Source organism: Phyllostomus discolor, chromosome 3 (assembly GCF_004126475.2).
Source record: "Phyllostomus discolor isolate MPI-MPIP mPhyDis1 chromosome 3, mPhyDis1.pri.v3, whole genome shotgun sequence".
NCBI lineage: Eukaryota > Metazoa > Chordata > Mammalia > Chiroptera > Phyllostomidae > Phyllostomus > Phyllostomus discolor.
The window spans coordinates 97,943,763-97,965,431 of record NC_040905.2 but is presented as its reverse complement, the minus strand read 5'-3'; the positions used below and the strand labels follow the sequence as shown (position 1 = coordinate 97,965,431).

At 44.6% G+C, this 21,669-nt stretch overlaps 1 protein-coding gene across 6 annotated transcripts in view; it reads left to right on the top strand.

The window, feature by feature from the left end:
• The window catches only part of CALN1 (calneuron 1), a 487,378-nt gene that overhangs the window by 96,819 nt on the left and 368,890 nt on the right, over positions 1-21,669 (top strand). Inside the window, exon 1 of one of the 6 annotated variants that reach the window (XM_028530222.2) lies at positions 7,858-8,103. The exons of the other annotated variants lie outside the window; for them this stretch is intronic. The gene's annotated coding sequence lies outside the window, so the exon portion shown is untranslated. Of the gene's footprint in view, positions 1-7,857; positions 8,104-21,669 lie in introns of those variants that run through there. 6 annotated transcript variants of the gene reach the window in all.

The following is a 21,669-nucleotide window of genomic DNA, read 5'->3' as shown; positions in this document are numbered from 1 at the left end:
TCACATGGAGTTTCATCCTGTGTATGTACATCTTAGTTGTCAGTCAGTAACTCTAAGGAATTCCTATAAAGATATTCTCAGCTCTTTACCTATATAGCTTTCTGTTTTTACACTTCTGATTGAAAAATTCTAGTTACCTATGTCTTCACAAACTCTCATCTCTGTCTCTTCAACTCAGTGGGACTGCTGTGCTCTGTTTTGGTTTATTTTCCATTTACAGTGGTATGGAAAATGCCTGCATGCAGAAAGCTGGGCAACTGTAGGGCTCACCTCATTTGTTTCTCTTCTCTCATGGATCACAGTCCTGCATTGGATATTATCTAATTACTGAAAATTCGTGTATTTTGTCTAGTTTTCTAGTTGTTAAACACTTGGGGGGTTAAGTCTGGTACTAGCTCAGAAACAAAAACCCCTCACCTTTCCTTTTTCATGTGAATTTTCACAGTATTCAGAATTTTAGGTGGACAGTTATTTTCTTTTAGACTGTTAAAAATTATATCAATGGTTGTAAGTTTTATAATTTTGAGAAATCATCTGTTTTTCCTCTGAAATTAATGTGTGTGTGTGTGTGTGTGTGTGTGAAGGAGAGTGGAACTGGCATCTTTTAATATTTTGTCTTTGGTCTTTAGAAATGTAATTATGATTGCCTACATGTGGTTTTCTTTGTATATATCCTTCTTGGGGGTTCTAAAACTTCCCAAATCTATGGCTTAATGTCTTTATCAACTTTGGAAAATTCATAGCCAATATTGCATCACTTTCTTCTTTCTCTCCATTCCTTTTAAGACTTCAATTACATGTCTGCCTATTCACCATGTTCTGTGTATCTCTTAAGCCTTTTTCTCTATTTTTCATTCTTTCTTCTCTTCATAGTTTAGTAGAGTATTTTCTACTGGCCTAATAGTTCATTAATCTTTTCCACTTTATCTAATCTGCTTTATATACATGTATTTAGTGCATTTTTTGTTGGATTTCAGAATTACTATTTTTTGTTTTTAAAGTAAATTCTACTTCTTCCTTGATGAATTTCTGTCTTGTCATTTATTTTCTTGAACATTTATTGTAATTGTTTTATGTTTTTTAATGTTTGTTTTCTGCAATTTTAATAATGGATCACCTATGTTTTTATTGTCTGTTTTTTCTCTTTTCTTTTTCTAATTTGGCCCTGTCATCTGGCATGTTTGGAAAATCTTTATTAAATGCCAGATGTTATTTTTTTTAAATTGTAGCGGCTCCACATGTTGTACTCTCCCCTCAGAGATACTTTAATTTTCATCTGGCAGGCAGTTAGGATTGATGTAGATTACCCTTTGCTAATCAATAACTGAGGTAATTTGAAGATAGATACGAATCTCTGAAGGTTTTTGGTTTGCACTTAGTCTTAGTGGATATAGTCTGTCAAGAGCTTCAGCTGAAACCCTGGGCTTATCTGTGCCCTTGCTGCTTGGGAGATTCTAAACTCCAGTTTTTGTTCTGTTGGTGTTATGAGATTCCTGGGTATTCTCCTTCACTGTACAGTCACTTAGCTGTTGCGTTGTTCCTTTTCTTTGCCTTTTACCCAGTGCAGCATCAAATGAGGCAAATGTCATCAAGGGAGAAAATGGAGCAGAATGATGCAACAAGTTTTCTGAGGTTTCCTTTCCCTTGGGCTTTAGTCCCTCAGATCCTGGCTGTAGTGGTAGCCCTGAAACCTGATTATTTTCTCTCTTTGCCTATACTACTCTCAAGATCTCAGAGATTACTTTCTTTTTGACCTTTTGGTCCAAAGCTACTTGGAAATCAGCTCTTCCAAAAGGAAAGGCAGCAGAGAATGTCAGGCTAACACCAATGATTTTCTCTTCTCTCTGGACTCTTGGCCTCATTCTTGAGTTCTTAACTTTGATTCCATTTTTTTTTAATTGGCTAAGACAAGCCTTTGAGTATTTTTTTCCAGAAAAACTAAAAAGCCATCTATTTTCTCACTGGTTTCATTAGAAGATATTTTTCTCTTATTTTCATACATGATAACCACCTCAGTGAATGTACAAGTCCTGGATGAGACAATTTGACCCTTTAAATTGGTTCATTTTTCTTTTGTTATCTGTTACATACAGTTCCTGAAACCAACCTTGATTTCTTTCTTTGATGACAACTTGTTTTTTCTTAGTTGATAACTTGAATTTTTCTCTAGCCTAGAATTAAAAAAAATTATCAACTTATATGTCAATATAATTTCTTTTTATTAATAATCATGTAACAGAGTGAACCATTAGTTTTTTTAAAAGCAATGTGTTATTCTTGTAGGTATACTCTCTATATTTATTGCCTTGAAATAAAATAAATATAAGACTTTTTTCTCATGTTTTAAAATAGTAAGCCAATATTAAAAATATTTATTGTGTAACATTCATATGAAATATTTCTAAAAAGTAGAAGTCCTCCAATACCAATTCTCCAGAGTGAGTCAGGTAACTGGTAGCATTTCAATTATAGTGCATGCAGATGTATTATGTTCATATGGATACAAAGCTTTTTTTATATATAAATGGTATCATGCAAATTATTTTGCAACACTTCACAATATAGTTTGAACATCTCACCCAGTCAGAAAATTTTTCTGGTTATTTACTGTTGCATAACAAATCACCCCCAATTAAGTAGCTTAAAGTAACAATTTATTACTACCTCTTTTAGTCTGTGGGTCAGGAATTTAGGCAGGGCATAGTGGAGATGGCTTGTCTCCATCCTATAAAATACGGGGCTTCAGTTCAGATGATTCTATGGCAGGTGCTTGAGTAGATGGGAACTGGACAGATTTCTCTCTCTCTCTCTCTTTCACTCCCCACTCCCCCATTTCACTGCCTTCACACATCTTCACCACACAGCTAGCTTGGGCTGCCTCACAGCCCGGTGGCCTCAGGGTAGTTGGACTTCTTAGATGGTGATTCAGGGCTCCATGGGTATTCCAAGGGACAGGAAGTGAAAGCTTCAAGTTTCTAAAGTTGTAGGCCTGGAAACTGGTAAAAATAACTTTATTCTATTAAGGAAGTAACAGATTTTGTCCGGGTTCAAGGGTAGGGAGAGATAGATCCCAACTTTTTATTTTTCTAAGATTTTATTTATTTACTTTCAGAGAGAGGGGAAAGAAGGGAGGAAGAAAGGGATAGAAATGTCAATGTGTGGTTGCCTCTCACACACCCCCAACTAGGGACCTGGCCCACAACCCAGGCATGTGCTCTGACTGGGAATCAGACTGGTGACCCTTTGGTTTGCAGGCCAGTGCTCAGTCCACTGAGCTACACCAGCCAGGGCAGATCCCAACTCTTAAAGAGAGTGAATTTGTGGCCATATTTAATTTATCATAGTAAAAAATTATTTACATTATTCCAACATAAAAACCCCCCCAGAAACATCCGAAGACCTCAAAAGTTCTCACCTCCTGTAGAACAAGGCTTGATGTCCTGGTCCTGTTCCTCTAAAGCAGGTTCAGTTGAATAAATCTCCTTGGGTGAAATTCTCAATCTGAAGATCTGTGAACTGAAAAGACAAATTATTTCTTCCCTCCTCTTCCCTAAACACCCGACATACACCAGTGAGGCAAATATATAATAACTGTAACAAATACCTCATTCAATAATGGAGGGTATGAGAGGTATTTCTTGTAGCAGTGGCTGGTTCATAGCAATTTTGAAATCAGTCTGGGAATATGTTATCCACTCCTTAATTTAAGCCCAGTCCTGCTTCTTGGGAATGATTCTCCATGGCTCTTGACATCACCTTTTGGGCTCTTAGTTCCCTTGTCTGAGTCATTCTCCCCCTTTCGTTAGAAATGGCCCCTGTTTGCAGCCTGTTTATTGCCTCTTGGATTCAGGATTCAATACCTCCTTTCGTTTTTTTACTGTCTTTGCCCCTTCAGTCCCAAGCCAGTATACTTTATTTAAAAACATTGGAGGATCCCTGTGATTCAAATTATAATCCACCCATTAGACAAAAGCCATACTTACAAACCTCTTTAAGAATAGAACCTTCTCTATCTTCAGTCCCCAGTGAGGCTGCTGAGGTACCATGTCTATGAGATCTTCAGAAACTCTTTTAGACATGCCCTTAAATACGTGTGATGTCTTAACAAAGGACCTTATAGCCCCATTCTTAACTTAATCTTTATCTGGAGACCACATTTTATTGCCCTGGGTTTGAAGTTTTCACTTGGAGATACCAGAATGAGAAAGTTATCCTTTCTAATTCAGCAAGTCCTAGTTCTTTCTATTTCCTCTAAGTTCTACTCAAAAACCAAAGTAGTTTCTTCTTTAACTCATGTCTGCTTGTCTTTTAGCATAGGCAACTAGAAAAATTCAGTTGACACTTTCTCATTCAACTTGGAAATCTCCTTAGTCAGAGGCTTGAGTTCATTAGGTATCCTTTCCATTTGTCACATTTGGCTGTCCTACCAGCATATGACTCAGGTGCTCTTTTCTCCAGCTTCCATCAACAGTTTTCTTGGCTTTCTCCAAGTCCCCTCCCAGAGTCTCCCGTTATCTTGCAGGTTTTGAAAGGATCTTTCAGGGCACTTCTAGCTTCTCCCCATTTTCTAGTCCCAAAGCCAGTGTTTTAAGTTCTTGTTACAGCAGCATTCTACTTCCAGACACCACATTTTGTTCTGGTTATTTGTTGCTGCCTAACAAACTACTTGAAAACCTCTTGTCTCAAAGCAGAGAATGTGTTGGAAAGAATCCAAAGTATTCTATGCTCTGTATTTAATGGAATACAAGAAAAACTTTACCCTCCAACATATGCTTGCCCAAATAATTTTTCCTTTTCTGCCTATTTCTGTTGGGAATATAACACACCACTTTATCACTCCTACCCTTGGCTGTCTTGGGCACTGGAAGTAGATTTACCGTATTTTTAGGACTATAAGATGCACTGGACCATAAGACACACCTAGGTTTTAGAGGAGGAGAATAGGAAAAAAAGTTTTAAAGCAAAAAATGTGGTAAAATATTTAATAACCTATGACCCCACTCCATCACCACCACCCCCCCCAACAGTGAGCCAGGTAAGCTACATTCAGACTATAAGACACACCCCCATTTTCCTCCCAAATTTGCAGGGAGTGTGTCTTATAGTGCAAAAAATACGGTACTTACTGAGGGTAAAACAAAAGAAGGAAGGCTAGGGGAAGGGAAGAGATAGAGGCAGGAATGACTTTGGCCATGTGGTAAGGTAGCAATTGTCCAGGTGTCTGATTTGTGTGCCTCTGAGTCCCAAAGCTAGAGGTAGGTGGTTGAATAAAGTTAATGTTCATTTCTAGCTGTTCCCTGGAGGGCTGCATTTTTCTGGGTTGGACAGAATACTTATGCTAAATCCACTTGGAAATTTTTCATAAAGGAAAGTCTCTCTCACCCGTTTTGTTTTATGTTGATTTGAGTTCCAGTTCTTACAATGGTACAAGAGCAGACACATTTTGACCTTTAATAAATATATATATTGAACAAAAGAATAAAAGTTGGAGCAAGGGTATCAGGGTCTTTGACACTGTAACTCCCTTAACGTGGAAGTCCCCAAATCATCGTAGTCGGTGAGGACCAGAAAACTGCATTAGGCGTGCCCACCAAAGTTTGCCGCCTGGCTTCTCTAGTTCTTGAGGTCCCTTGAGCTTAGTTTCCTCAATTCCTCCCCCTCCCCAAGGTAATGTCTTTGATATGTGTCACTCACTAATTTATGCAGACATTTGTTGAAAGCTTATGTTATGTCTGGAACTGAGTTAGCTGAGGGGACTGCTATTCATGTCATCACATTGAATCCTTACAACATCTTTATGGGGAGATAAGTACTGTAATTATTCCCATTTTACAGATGAGGACGGTTGAGATTTGGAGAGAACGACTTGCCCAAATTCACACAGGCAGTAAGTGAGAGCAGAGGACTACTGCCAGAGGTGTCCCACCCTGGTTAAATGGTGACCCCTACATTCCACCATGTGTGTATATAGACTGGCCAAGGGGCTTTGGTGACACAGTTGCCATCCAGAAAGTGACACACAATTGCTTACATAAAAAACAGATTGGTACAAGATGCAGCTTTCGTCCAAACTAATAGGTAAGAGGGAAAGATCATGCCAAGACACCAGTAAGTCTATCAGTTCATCTGCCCGCAACCCTTCATGGAAACTCTTGGAAACATTTTCTATGCACATCTCTTAACTATGTACATAAGATTCAGCCAGTGGCTCAAAAGATTATTAGATAACTTGAAAAGTGCAGCTATTACCAGAAAAGATAGTAATAATACGGAGTAGCAAATGCTAAATGACAAAGGTGTGGTACCCTTAATGAGTGCTGTGGGGACTCAGGAACCACACCCAGGCTGCAAGCCAGGAGATGCAGACACGGAGGGGACCCTGCTTAACTTGTGCCGCTGGCTGGCAGTGCCAATGCCCACACTTCCTTGGCAGCTGCACCAGCCAGCAGAAAGGTGATGGCTGAGCTGTTTGGATGAAGTGCTTGTGGCAGCATTGCCTGCTTCATTTCCGATTGGTGTAAGAATTTCTATGCTCCATCTTTTCTTTGATTCTGGGAATTGGAGTTGTCTGAGCTGGTGAGCAGTCTCTCTGCCACCTGGAGCAGGCACAAAACGGGAGAACCTGGAAAGGAGAGTGCTGCAAAGAAAGGCCAGCATGCTCCAGCCTGGTGGGTTGTTCCTTCTCCGTTGGCACTCAGGGAGGAGCAGAAAGGAACTGGCAGGCTTCTGAGTTTGTCAATGGGACAGTCTGAGATCCACCTTGCTGTTTTTCTTTTTACTTACAACGCAAACCTTTCTTTCACTGTGTATTCCCTCAGCCTCCGGGCACATGAGAGGTAGACAAGTGGGGAATAGGAAAGGTGACTGGAGACTCTAAATTAAGCTAATATGCTGTCCTTGAGGCATGGGGCAGAAGAGAAAAAGGGGTCTGTCTGCGAATGGACTTGACAGAGGTCAGCGCTGGGCAGGTTGCAGATAGTCTTCAAGATTTCTAGCTCCCACTTGTGTCCAAGCACCCTCTCTCCCTCATCAATCTACTATTTGACCTTGGAGGTTGGCGGGCAGCGGCCAAAGACGTGCCTCCTTAGATGGTGGTAGAGGTGGGCACGCCAATCCTCCACCTCCTCCACCCACTTCAGCTGCCCCATGGACACACCACGGACGCAGGTGTGATTGTGGCCCAGGGGTGTGGGCGCTGGGGATGAAGTAGTTAAGGTGGGGGGCGCCTGGGTGAGTTGTCCAATACCGAGGAACAGCAGTTTGCCAGAGTTAACGTGGGCAGCTTCTTTGGGTAGGAAAGGAAGGAGGACCGTCTGCCAAGCTCCAGCTCGCCCCCCGCGTGTGCCTGTGTGTGCGCGCGTGAGTGTGAGTGAGCGCGCCGAGGCGTTCCTCAGGTTGCGCTGCCTGGAAACCAAGGGAGCTTGGTTATTGGCAAGGAGACGGAGTGGGGGTGGGGGCTCCCCGACCCTGGGAGAAGCTCGGCGCGGGCTGCCGAGGCGAGCTGAACCCCGGCTCCTCTTGCGCGCTAGGGCAGAGCGGGGCGGGCACTGCAGGAGGCCTCCAGGCCCCTGGGGGCCCGCCGGGGAGGAGCTGGGGAGGAGGCCGAAGCTGCATGGAGTTTCTAGGGCGCGCAACTCCAGCGGAGCCTCGGCCACTGGGCTCCCGGGCGCAGCGAGACAGCCGCGCACATGGGCTGAGACCGCGCGCTGGGGCTTTGCTCGGCCAGCGGGAACGGGAGGGGTAGAGCAGCGCGCCGTGCCGGGGTGCGGGGCACGCGTCCCCAGACCGGAGCCGAGGACAAGGACAGGGAGACACGCGCCCAGATAGCGCTCCTAGCCGAAGGGGGGCTTGTGCCGGCTCGGCGCGCGCTAGGGGAGCGGCCTGGGGCGCCGTGGGAGCCGGCGGCAACGAGGATGCCGGCGCGGGGACGCGGCTGCCGGCTGGGTGTGTGAGCGTGCAGCGGAGAGCTGCCCGCCGGCATCCGCATCCGCGCCACCCCCTCCCTGAGGGCCTCGGAGGGAGCCCCCAGCACCGCGCCTCGGCGCTACCGAAACCGGGCTTGGGGGCTGCTGGCCAGTGCGGCCGGCCCTGGCCCATCGAGAGGTGAGTGCTGCCTCCCTCTTGCCCCCTCCCCTAGTCTCCTGCCCTCGCCTTCCCCCCTGCGTTCTCGCCCCTCGGTTCAGTGCTTAAAGCCCACCGCTGTAGCTGCCCAGGTCTCTGGAGTGGGCGGGCAGGCGGGCGGCTGACAATGCTTTCCATACCTGTTGGCCCGGGCAGAGGGCATCCTAGCTTGCTTGAGCCACCTTGCTCTCCCTTGGGGTGGTTCCTGGACTCCCGCCGGGGGCGTGGGGCTGGGAAAGGGGCAGTGGGTGTCCCGCTTGGGTGTCTTGGAACTGTGCGGGCTGTAGGTTGGGAGCTCGGCGCCTGTGCGTTGGGAAGGGAAAGGAAGGCAGGGGAGCCGCACACCGCAGCCCAGGTGGGAGAGCAGCGAGGCTTCCAGGTCTTCGGGAAGCCGGGAGTCATGGCGATCAGGCGAGGCGGGAGGCGGGAGGCAGGATCCCCTCCACCTCCGGTCCCTAGCGCTGGCTGCTCGCCTTCCTGGACCCACGCTCCTGGCCGCCACCGGATCGGGGTCTGGAGCCCTGCGGATAACTGGGAAGGCCTCTGGCAGCCCAGAATGGGACCTGGTTACTGCTAAGCTGGTCCCCGGGCCACAAGCAGCTCCATGGGTCCGGCGCCCGGGCAGCGGCGGGCTTCGGCTCTCAGGGTAGTTCGGTTTGAAACGCGCGTTCTAGCCTCCCTGGACTGGCGCCACAGGGAGTGAACTTCCTGAGACTTGGCCTGAGGGCGCCTAGGCAGCAGCAGGTAGTTCTGGGACCAGGCTAGGGGCAAGGGCGAGTGGGAACGCCTCATACCCGCGGGATGATAGTGCGGAGGGTGAACTAAGGGGTTCGTTTTGCTTCCCAGGCGCCAGCCACGTGCGCCCTCTGCCCCCATCCGCAGCAGCCTTTCCCACTGCTCTTTTCGCTTCGGAGAGGCGAGTGTGAGGAAGGCACCTTTCTTACGGTTGGTATGAAGCCCTTAGCCCAGGTGAGCTGCTGACTGCAGTTCCTTGGGTGTCAAGACTGGGGCGCCATCCCCAACCCCTGAGCCTGGTTTTCGCAGAAAAAGGAGAGTTTCCTGAGCTCGGAGAACAGCGGCTCAGTGCCGACTTTGTGTGGCTGTGTTAGGTCGTGAAGTCTGATTCGTATTAATAACTACAATGTAGAGTGAATGACAGCAGCCTCGTGAGAAAGGTGACGTGACATTCTCTAGAAAAATGGTTAGATCTCTCTGCCCTCTGTATGTCCACACACACACATTCGTGAAATTCGAACACCCATTACTCTCAGAATTTTCATATTCTGCTTCTTTAACTGCTGACTTTCAGTCAGAAAGATAAACTCTTTTTTGATTCAGGCATCAGAGCTTTGGAAAGGGTTTTAAAGCCAATTGGTGTGAAATTGTCTTGAGGCTAGAGCAGGACAGTTATTTTCTTTTTCTTTTTCTTTTCTTTTTTTTTTTTTAAATCAAAGCTTGGGTTCAGTTCTCCTCCTTGGCTTGTTGATGTTTTTTATTTCATCTTCTTGGGGTGGAAAGAAGTGTTGGTGGAGTCCCAACTTTATTTGTTACTTAGGTCTCTGAGGCTTTGGTGGAAGCCTAGATGGCAACTGAGACCTCCCCTGTGCTTGCAGCTCTGTTGTGACACTCAGTTTAGGATGCATTCTTGGGATCCAGGAGCTGCATGCCTTTCCTAGTCCCTTTGGCAGTGGGTGGTGGCCCCCCTGAGTGCCCCATGGATGCCCCTGGGCTGCGTTCCCCCAGCGGCCTGCTCTGCTGGAAGCCCACGGCGGGGCCCTCCTTTCTGTGCTCACTGCAGAAGTGTGGGTTTTTCATGGCAGGAGCTGCCTGAAGAACAGCTATGTTTACTGAGAAGCTGGTCTACGACACTGAAGTTGGTTACTGGATACATCCAAGTGGAGTAATGAAAACAAAACTCGAGAAACCCAATCCCGAGGCTATTTTATTGGAGGAGCGCTAAATCCTCTTAGAATTGTTCATCAAGATCACCTTTCTCTGAACTCGGAATGGAACTATTGCCAGTAATCAGGCCTTCGGTGAGGGTGCAGAATAAGGGCTTTTTAGAAGGAAAATAATTTAATTCAGCTGGTTCTGTGGAGAAAATGATGGGCAAGACCTGATGAAAATACACCACTCCCTTTCCTCTCTAAAGGGTGGTGGGGACTGGGGTGGAATGAGGATGTGTGAGTGTGACAGCTGCTTGGTTGACTTTAACACTGAAATCCACAGTCGGAGGCCTCTGATCCGTGCTTAAGGTTGGGGAGAGTTGGGCTCCTATCTGGAAATTGCTTTTCTATAGCGAGTGGACCCTGGGCTCCTAGGTCATCAGCCAGCGAGAGAAGTGTCTGTGCACTGGTTCTTGAGCCTGAGGTCCAGGCTCCGCCAGCCCAGTCCACACTACTGACAGCCTGGTCCACTACTGACAGCCCATGTCCTGCTCTTGGGTGGCAGAAGGGGGCGCTAGTTCTTACCTTGAGAGGAATTCTCAAGGCCCTGCTAGGACTTCGGACATTTAAGGTCTCTGAAGGCCCTCTTCTGAGCTGCTGCTTGGTGCGAGGCGCTTTCACCCATTTCAGCTCACATAACCTTCATTCTTCATATTTGGGAACTGAGGCTAAGGGAGGTTAAATAACTTTCCTGGGGCTGCATACCTTGTGAGTAACAGACATAGTTATGGTTTGATTTTAAGAGGCTGAGCTTTCAACCTTTGATCTTTGGTGCCTCTTTAGAGTCAGAGCCATAGTGGGTGCCCTGTCTGTGATTGCTGAGCGAATGTAGGTCAGCGTCTCATTCTTCATTCTTGATGAGGAAGCTCAGGCACGGGAAGAGCTGGACATTCTGTGGTGGGTCAGGGGAGGAGGCCCTGCCCTCCAGCAGTGTCCATCCACCAGCCATGTGAGGTTCGAGCTCAGATTTGGTTTGGTTATAGGCTCCTGCTTCTTTGTTTGCACTTCCTCATCCGTGCTCACATTAGTATGGGGTAGGTGGCATCTTTGCCCTTCACCTGAGGCTTATACTACATAGAGTGTCTGAACTGTCCTTTCATGATGAGCCATTAGGTAGTGCAATGAGCAATAGTCTCCCGCACTTGTTAAAACCGCGCGCATCCTGGTTCTCAAGCAGTGAAACCATCTTCAAACTGATCAGAGCCTAGACTGATCCTGCAGTCACTCAGCTTGAGAGTAATACTGAATGTGTTTAGAAAGGAGGAAAATAAAAACACGATTGTTGCATCTGATCTGCGTTTTCAAAGTGAATTATGTTTTTAATCATTTAAACAAAATCATGTAACAAATGGTTAGTTAATACATCATCTAACAAAAATGTATTGAGTGCCTGTTATGTGGTGTGAATATTGAGATAAATATGACACAGCACCTGTGATCAAAAACTCACAGTTGAGTGGGGAAGGCAGACCACGTAATAGGAGGTACACATTTGTGAGCAGAAACAGAAGGTGGCCAGCCTAGGATGGAAGTGATGTGTGAGCTCAGGTTAAAGGGTGATTGTGAAGTGGTCAGCCTTAAATGGGTGTTCCATGGCAGATGAAACAGGGTGTGCACAGGGTAAGAGGTAAAAAAGAAACCAAAACAACAACCAACAACAACATGTAGAAAATATGAGGAAGCAGCTGGTAGTCTGGATTTCCTGGAGCTTAAAGTTGAGGCAGGGAGCAGCAAGAATGATCGGCGTATGGAGGTCTTTGGTCAGGACCAGGGGGCTCAGCATTCCTCCGTCAGGGGGTGGGCAGCATGGTCAGATTTGAGTTTTCGGTCAGCCTGGTTGGAGACCTTGTGGAGAATGGATTTGGCAATAAGAAGAGCAGAGGTGTGGGTACCAGTGAGGCAGCCAGTGCTGAGGCCATGTCAGCACTAAGAGATGGATTGGGCAAACATTTAGGAGAATTCTCAGGGCTCCTAGGTTGCAAGCAACAGGTGCCAACTCTGTATAACAACCAAAGCAAAGACAATGTATTATCATTACTGATGGGAACTTACAGGACTGAGGACACACCTGAAGAGCCAGACTTAGAGCAGACAGGAGTTAGGCAGTCGAGGGGATCTTGGTGGCAAGAACTGTCTATGGTTTCTTTTAGCTGAACTGATACTATGGAAGAAAATGATCTCTGACCTTTTCCTTCTGCTCCTCCATCATCATCACCATCATCATCATTGTAATCATCATCATCATCGTGGTATTATTCTGCTACATTCAAAATGCCCAGAGGAAATGTCTCCTTGGCATAGTTTTGGGTCTTCATATCTAGTAGTGGTTTTCTGAAGGGTCAGTGGAATGGGGAGAGGTAGTTTTCTGAAGGAAACTGGAATGATTCTGTGAAGACACAGTGACTTAAATGTTGGGCATGTCTTCCATAGGAGGGGACATTGGTGAGACTAATTCGTTAATTGATGTAGGAGCAGGAGAAAGGGAAGGGTACAGTGTGACTCCTGGGTTTCTGATTTAGGTAATGGGGTAGGTTAAAAAAAATGAAATTGTGCCCAAGGCCAATTTTTCCCCACCGGCAGGGCTGTGGGCACCTCTCTGTGACCAAGAAGGTGACAACCTATTTTTTTTCTAAAGTCTCATTAAAGTGCTATGCAGCTGTCAATAAGACTGTATAAGTAGTTATGTACTTTATCTCATTCCCCACAAATCTGAGTACTTTGAATACATTTTCATTCATTCATCCAATATTATTACATGTCTCTGGCTTAGGTATGGGGGAAAATGGCGAACTGGGCAGAGGTAGTATGCTCATATTCTAGTGGTATAGGACAATAAAAAATAGAAAATAAAATTAGTTGATATAATAGAGACAGGTGCAGTGGCAGATTAGGTGGTCAAGAAAGTTCTTACTGAGGACACATATTTAAGTAAGGGCAAGATGGGGGAAGATCAGGAGAAGAACTTCTGGGCAGTGGGAGCATCCAGTGCAAAGGTCCTGAGGTATGAATGAGCTGGATGAATTAAAAGAACAGGAAGGAGGCTGGTATGGCAGGAGATGAGTTCAGAGAAGCAGGGGTTAGTTCATGGGGGCCTCAGAGGTCACCCTACAGAGTTTGAATTTGATACTAAGTTTGATGGAAGCCACTGGGGGCTTTTACTATAAATGGGAGAGTGAAGTGACTTAAATAATGTTTTCAAAAGGTCATACTGGCAGCTGCACATTCTGTATGCACTATCTTGGTACAATAAAGTGAGTCTTTTTATCTGTTAGAGTGTAAAATGAAATGTATAATGTTTAAGAGTAACAGATGGAGAGAAAATGCTTTGGTGACCTTAATTTAGTGGTTTCTAATGTACCAGTTAAATGTGGGTGCAGATAAAACCACATTTCTGAAGAAAAATGGAAATAAGTGGACTAACAGTGTTCCCACTGCTTGTTCAAGAATACTGCCATTTTGAATAATTTTTATTTTTTGAAAATGAGCACACATTTATTTTATAATCAGAAAAAAATTGTTTGAAAATGTAGATACTGATGACCACAAATGTCTTGAATGGGGTGTTGTAAGAAGTATATCTACGAAACACTTTTTCCTACCATTTTATTTCTGGAAGTATTTTGCACCAGTGCCCCAATGGTTGGCTCTTTGTTTCACTCTTAAAAATATTTTTAGTTATGAAAGCAAACATTCTTTTTAAAAATTAAAGCAATATAGAAATGTACATAAAAATGATAGTGTTTTTTTCTGTACTCTCATTTCCCAGACTATTAACATTTCTATACTATACTGTTAGAATTTTTCCCTATGCAGTTCAAATATACATCTATATTTTGTTGAAGGATTTCGGATTATTCCTATAACAAGTTACCCTATCTCCACATTACTCTCCAAAATTCCTTCTACAACTCGTAACCTAGATGACCTTTTCCCCCTTGAAAACAAGTCATTAGGAAACTTGAAAACATAATTTAGTTAGGGGAAGCTGAACCTTCTCTTTTTGGTATTCTGAGTGTTCACTGAAAGCATACTTTATACTTATAAAGAATAGAGCAATTACATATTCATTAAAAGTTCATTTCTGAGCATTTAAATATATTACTCTAGTACTGGAGCCCAAAAGTTGGTATCATGATTACAAATCACTTGCAGTTTTTCATGAACAAAAGCTAGCCAATATGAAAACTCAGAAGTGCAAATTAGAGAGCTTAGCTAATTATTTTGGTGAAAAGTTTATGACAACAGAATACTATCCTTTGAGAACAAGAAAAGAAAAACATTCAGTGAAATGTTACTTAGACCCGTTGCCGTGTTTGGGAAGAGCTGTACTTCTGTGTGGTCTCACCGTGCAGATAGGGTTTGGGGCTGCAGTGCAGGGAGTGAAACTCAGTGTTGGTGTAATAGAACAGGGTCGTTTTGGTCTCATTTTGCGATTCAGCAGAAGTACTATGTTCCCATCACTATTTTAATTACACACATCCTTTCTTGGTGAAGAGAAGAGCGGTATGTGCTTAGGAGAGAATGATTGTGAAGTAACAGCACCATGGAATTTAAGGGGGAGCAGGGACCTTGCTTATCTCATTTTATAGATGGGAAAAATGAGGACCAGGGGGAGTAAATGACATGTGTTCTGTTGAACAGAGTCGATTTCCTCACCCTAGTACCTCTTCCCTACTCCCCTCTGTGACTCTGTGTTGTTAGAAAATGTATTCATTTCAGTAAACCCAAGACTTAGGAAAGCACTCTGAATCTAATGCAAAATGGGAGGGTTTTGAGCCGTTGTTCATTTATTCTGTAAAATGTAATTTGTTTGTGTGCTGATAACAAGCCTAACTACTGTGTAAACATTTTTATAGCTGGTAAGAAAACCCAAACATCTGTACTGCACATTGATGTAGAATTTCAGCCTCCAGCATTCCTAACTGCTTCTCCTTAAAACCAATTGCTCTGTTGTTTAAAGTGGTGCATTGCTGCTGATTCATTTAATACACAGACACATAAACATACATTCCATGTCCAGCAGGAAATGCAAGTGTTAATCAGCCTCTGATTGTTAGTATTTCCCCATTTTACAGATGAAGAAATGAAGATGCAGCAAGGTTGAATAACTTGCACAGGGTCCCAGGTTAGCCTGTGGTGGGTGGGATCTGCTTCCACCATTGGCCAGCTCCAGAGGCACGTGACACGCTACCTAAACTCTCCACCTTCCCTTGCCTCCCAAAGATTAGCAAATTTTCTGCGAGGAAGAGCAGAATCTGACTTTGTAAATTGCTTTAACTAGTCAAGTCACTTTTTGTCTGGGTAGTCATGGATGTAGACCTCTAAAAATCGCTTCTCAGGGATCGTGTTTTCAAGTTTTGTGGGTTGTTCCCAATCCCTTCCCTTCATGAGTCACTTGCTGGTAGCAGGTTGAGGACAGATCATCTTCCCTCAGCTGAGGGTGGTGGTTCTTTTTTCATTCCAAGACCCAATCCTCAAGTTAGTTGCATGGACACTAAACCACCTCTGAGCTCTGGTAGATTCAAATACTGTGGATTTCTAGCTTGGCTCCTGTGTTATCTTTTAATAAATACTGAGGTTCTCTATTTCTCACATGCAAAGAGATAACTGTTTCTTTCAGAAACCTATAGGCACAGAATCCAGAGGGCCCTCAAAGGGCAGGCATCCCAAAATTAAAAAAGGAGGGAATTATAATTGCTGGCAGATACTGTCAGTGCGTCCTCACTCAGAGATCTTAGCCTTAAATTATTAGTTATGGTGTAGGCTGACGCAGTCTTGCACAGCAGAAGGGACTGAACCAAGGAGCACTGGCCATGGACTCTTCTCCCTCCCCTATATTAGCTAGCCTCTTTCTCTGGGGTCCCTGTGCTTGGAGATCCCTGCATGAAAGGTGTTGCTGAAAAAGAATGTTCTGTCCTCTGATTTTGAATGGTGCAGTTGGAGAGAGAGAGAGAGAGAGAGAGAGAGAGAGAGAGAGAGAGAGAGAGAGAGAGAGAGAGAGAGAGAGAGAGAGAGAGAGAGATGAGAAGCTAAAAGGTGACTTTCTCTGGTAATGACCACATCCTACTGGAGCTTGGAGGTCCAGGGAGAAACCTCAGACATGAAGGTAAACTCGGGAGGCAGGTCCTGATTTGCAATGCTGACCAATCATCAGAACTCCAGTGAGTGGAGTGGGTGACACTGCTCTGTTCTTGGGAAAGGTGGTTCAGAACTCTTCAGAAGGAAGTCAGCTGGCCCTGGATTTGAGTTTTAGAACCTGAAGTGGAGAATGTAGTTCAGTGTTTCTCAAAGTTTGCTGCACATTAGAATCCTCTGGGCAGTCTTAAAGAAGTCCCAGTGCACTGTCACATCTCAGACAAGTGATGTCAGACTCTTGGGAGGGAGGGAACCCGACCCCCACAGGTGATTCCACTGTATAGTCAACTTTGAGAACCAGGGCTCTAGACAGCTTTTTGCAAACTGAGGTACCCTGTAAATCCCCTAGGGATGTTGTTCAAGTGCAAGTTCTGATGCCCAGGTCTGGAGCAGCCTTAGAGCCTGAATTTTCAACAAGCTCCAGGTGCTGCTGCTGCTTCTCATGGGCCACCCTGGGAGAACAAGTCCTAGTTAGGAGAATCAGGTTACTGCCTTGGTGAGCTTCATGTGGAGGGCTTCTGGAACCATTGCTTTTTCATGGGATTACAGCATCTTTGGTTCATTCAGGGCAGGGTAGGAGGACAAAGAGCTCAGACCCTGCCTCCTCCCTTTATATTGTAGAGAATAGAACAATTAAGTATTCATTAAAAGTTCATTTCTGAACACTTAAACATTATTACTCTAGTATTGGAGCCCAAAAGTTGGCATCAAGATTATAAATCGCTTGCACTTATTTGCCCTTCAGAATCCAGTGCATGCTCCTGCCCCTGGTCAGCATCTACAGAGTGAGAATCAGAGGCTCAGAGAGCTGCAAAGGACCTTAGCAATTATCCAGTTTAAACCCCTAGTTTTGAGAGGGAAGAAACTGATTCATCCGGAGTCACAGATCATCAGGCCAGGGCTGCTGTGGACCTGAGACCAGGAGGAAGGACATGGCAGAATGAGGCCTGGGGAGAAGGAACCCCGTGCTGCTCTGAATGCAGGGGAATCGTGAGACAGAGACACCCGGAAAGACTGAGGGTGCAGTCATATTAAAAGCACCTGTGAATTGAGAGACATTGCTGTTAATTATACCTGTGATTTTCCATCCTCTTCCTCCAGCCAACTTTAGTTAACCACACAGAAGCTTGACGTTGCTTCTGTGCTTGGAGTTGACACCTTGACAGATGTTTAACAGCTCGTTCCCAGGTGGGATGCTGATGCAGGCTGCCCTACTTGATGCAAAATAATTACATTTACTATTTTCACCCCAAATATTTTCCTCCTGTCACTGAAACAAATAAAGAACACTTTCAACATGTAGCTTTCTTGATGTCATGGTGAAACTTGTAAGAATAGTTCAAAATTGATGATCTTGGCATTTATCACCTAGCTGTGACGTGTTCAGCATGTGATGACTAATAGATTTTATTTTGTGGGATCTTTTTTTTTCTTTTTGCTTTTTTCAACTCAAGGCACCTGTTTCAGCATGCCAGCATTCAAGGCACCTGTTTCAGCCTTTCAGGGTTGACAGGGACAATTTCCTGCCTATCACTTTATGCTGTGGACACTGACTTGACATGAAGGTTCTGGGACTGAAAGGGACATTGCTTTCTTAGAGTGGGTGTACTTTGCCCTAGAAGGTCAAGTCTTTAAATAGAGTAGGAAAAGACTTAGGGGCACATGCAAGTTAGCATAAAGATTGAAGCAGTGTAATTATAGCTAATGGTTATATAAGTACTCCTTTCTGAGTACCTCACATATGTTAATCCTTTCGACAACCCTGTGAGGTGAGGTAGGTAACATAAGTACCTTGCTGAAAGTCACCCACTAATGAGTAGTAAAGCTTGCCTCTCAACTAGAAGCCATGCCCTTAGGCCATGAGGCAGTATAACCTCTGTACTGCTGACTGTTCAGGACATGCTAGAGGTTTTAGAGAACTTCCACAGAACATTTTTCTGTAGACTCCAACCCTGACATTCCCTCCTGGAGCCCACTTTTACCTTCACGTGGATGCCTGCTCCCTCACACATGGGAGTCAGTCCTGCTGGTGCTGTCCCTGTCCTGTTTCTGCAGCCTTTGCCCTTTCTAGCTCTCTGTAGGTGTGTCCATTGAGGGGCCCACATGCGGGCCAACCATAGATCATAAAGAAGAGCATTGCAGCTGTTAGTAAGGTTGGAATGTCAGTTGCCCCAGATACCTGCTTTGCATTTGACTTACAGACTTCACTCCTAGACTCAGTTTTGGCCTTCATTCTCCTTTGGTGGCCACCATTTACCCATGTTTTCCTAGGCTCCAGGGACGGTGCGTCTGCTGTGCATGTGTGTGGTAGCCTCTGTCTCATTCTTGCTGGATTGTTCAGCTTGGTTGATCTCATTCCCCCAGTCATTGCCCCAATATGAGTTGCTGGTAGGGGTTCTGCACGTGATGGACAGATGGAACTCCCTGAGTTCTCTCTCACTTCAGGTCTGCTCTCTGGACTGGATTTTCTGAATCTGTTCCTTACCTTGATTGCTGTGCCCTTGATCATGGGCTGGGGCTACTTGAGGGCTCATTGTCCCTAGCTCATGCCCATTGTCTTGGTCATCAACTGGCCTGTCCTTGATGCTCCTTCTCTTCTTGCTTGCCTGGTGTTATTGCCTGATTTTCACATTGTGGTGTGTTCTGTTAGTGGTTGGCAAAATTTTTCTGTAAAGGGGCAGATAGCAAATATTTTAGGCTTTGCAGGTCATACGGTCTTTTTTGCAATTACTCAGTTCTGTAGTTATAGCTGGAAAGCAACCATGCACAGATGTAAATGAATGAGTGCGGCTGTGTTGCAATAAAACTTTATTTGAAAAGGCAGAGACAGACTGGATTTTGGCCCATGGTTGTAGTTTGCTGATTCTGCTTCTAGGTAATTAGTCACTGCCTCTATCTGATTTCCTACCTGAAATGACTCTGTCTCTTTAGGTAATTAGCAGGCCTAGTCTAGTATCCCAATCACATTTCTGGATTCCCTAGAACTTTTTACTTGGTACCTTTCTGGCCTATTGATGCATTCATTCATTTTTCAATCTCAACCTAGAATAATATTAACCGTTTACTTTTTCAAATTCTCAGTCAGCTAAACGGATTCCATTAAAACTTTGCATTGTTCAACTACAGTTGGGTCCTAAATTATTTTTACTAATCCTTTCATTGAACTTTTGGCTGATTTCTTCTCCTGTTCACTATGGCTGTGTTTCTGAATCTCTTCTACTTTTCTCAATTTTCCACTATCCTCCCCCACATTCATTTTTAGCAGAAGACCTTGCCCCTGACTTTGATAGATTGAAAGCATGATCTCCATCACCTCTTCCTTTGACTTCAGCATTCTCTATCATTTCTACTTTAAAATTTCTTTCTTCCTGTTTCAAAGAAGTATCTTTACTCTCTTACAAGGAAACCATGGCTGTGCCATTAATCTAATCAGTTTTCATTTCTCCTCATCCCGAATCTCTTATTTTCCTTTCTTAAGCTAATAAACATAAGTCTCTCCAAAACTTTGCTCAATCTTACAGCCTCCTGGGCTGCCATCCCATTTTGCCCCCCTCTTTACTGCAAAGCTTCTGAAAAGGGAAGTCTGCCCTTGCTGCTGTCACTTGTTCACCTCATTTTAGTCTTGTCCCTTAATGCTTTGCTGTTGGCAAACCCCAGGGTTGGCCCCCTACTATATTAAGTTTCAGATACTTACTAAATTATGAACTTGCTTTTCAAAGGTCACTGCCATCCTCACTCTGAAGTCCAATGAAACAAGTGAACTTGTTTCTCATAAGTTGGCTATATTTGACACTGCTCACCTGCCTTGCCTTATGGAACTGCCCTGGATGAACTCCGCCGGCTTATCCTCACCTCTTAGATCTTGGTACTAGTTTCTAGGGCTGCTGTAACAAAGCATCATAGACTGGGTGGTTCAAACAATAAAAATCTATTTCTTCTCAGTTCTGGAGTCTACAAGTCCAAGATGCAAATGTCGGCAGGACGGTTCCTCCTGAGACCTCTGAGGGAAGGACTGCCAGGTCTCTCTCCTCCTTGGCTTGCAAATGGCTGTCTTCTCTGTGTCTTCACATGGTCCTCCTTTGTGTGCATCTGTGTTCAAATTTCCTCTTCTTGTAAGGACACCAGTTATATTCAGCCAGGGCCCACTTGACCTCATTTAACTTAATTACCTCTTTAAAGCCTGTCTTCAAACACGGTCACCTTCTGAGGTTAGGAATTCACCATATGAATTTGTTGGGAGACACAATTCAGCCCACAACACTTTTCTATCTCATGTGTTCCTTTCCAACCCTCAAATGCAGGTGTTCCTAGAGTTCATGTGTTTGCCTCTTTCTTTTCATGCTCTCTCTAGTTTCTCTCTTTGAACAATCTTTTTTCCTCTGTGCTCTATCTCTTGAACATCACATCTTATCAGACTTTTATTTTTTTAGCTTCACCTGAGGACACTTTTTTCATTGCTTTTAGAGAGACGAAAGGAGAGAGGGAGAGGGAGAGAGAGAGCGAGAGAGAGAGAGAGAGAGAGAGAGAGAAACATTGATGCAAGAGAGAAACATTCATTGGTTGACTTCTTGTACCCCTCTGACCAGGGATCGAACACACAACCTAGGTATGTGCCCTGACCAGGAATTGAACCCATAACCTTTCAGTTTACAGGATGATGCTTCAACCAATTGAGCCACACCAGTCAGGGCATACCTGATCATATTTTAGATGTAAATTGTCCCCAGGCACTCTGAACTCAACGTGGTCCAAACAGAATGAACCATGTGCTTCCCATCCACAGTGTGTTCTCCTGCCTGGCCCAAGGCCTCCAGCCCCACAGACGCTCTGCACAGGAAGCTTGTTGTTATCTTTCTCTCTCCCCACCCTCCTGTGCTTGACCCATGTGTCAGTTCTGTTGTTTGGCACTCGTGTTCTGACCCCACTGCCACATTCAGCTCCTACAGGTTCATCCACTGAAAACACAAGGCGAGTCATGCCACTCTGGTCTTCCAGAAGCTTCCATTTGCATTTTGAATTCTTAGTGACTTTCATTTGGCCTCCTTGGGCATTGAACACTGCTACTTCTGTGTCTTCAAGTACCACTGATGACCAACCTCTGTGTCCTTGCCGGTGCTTTTTCTGCTCCTTGTCACATAGAGGCAAAGTCAAATCTGACCTTCCCTATGAAACTGAAGTTAATGTCTCCCTCCTTTGTGTTTGTATGATATTTACCTAGACATTTACCCTAATGCTTATTGGCTTGTGCTAAGTATTGCATTTAGAATGAGAGTCCTGGAAGAGTAAAATTAAAGGGATTTTAGAAGGCATCTTTTTTCAGTGAGAAATAGACCCTCCATGAGCTCACTTGCAGTTATGTCTCTTCTTCCTCTTCTAAATTGTGAGCTTTTTCAAGGGGCTTGGTGTGTGTGCGTGTTTTCTCCATAGTTCTTGGCACCGTGCTTTGCCTGTGAAACATGTTTAGAGA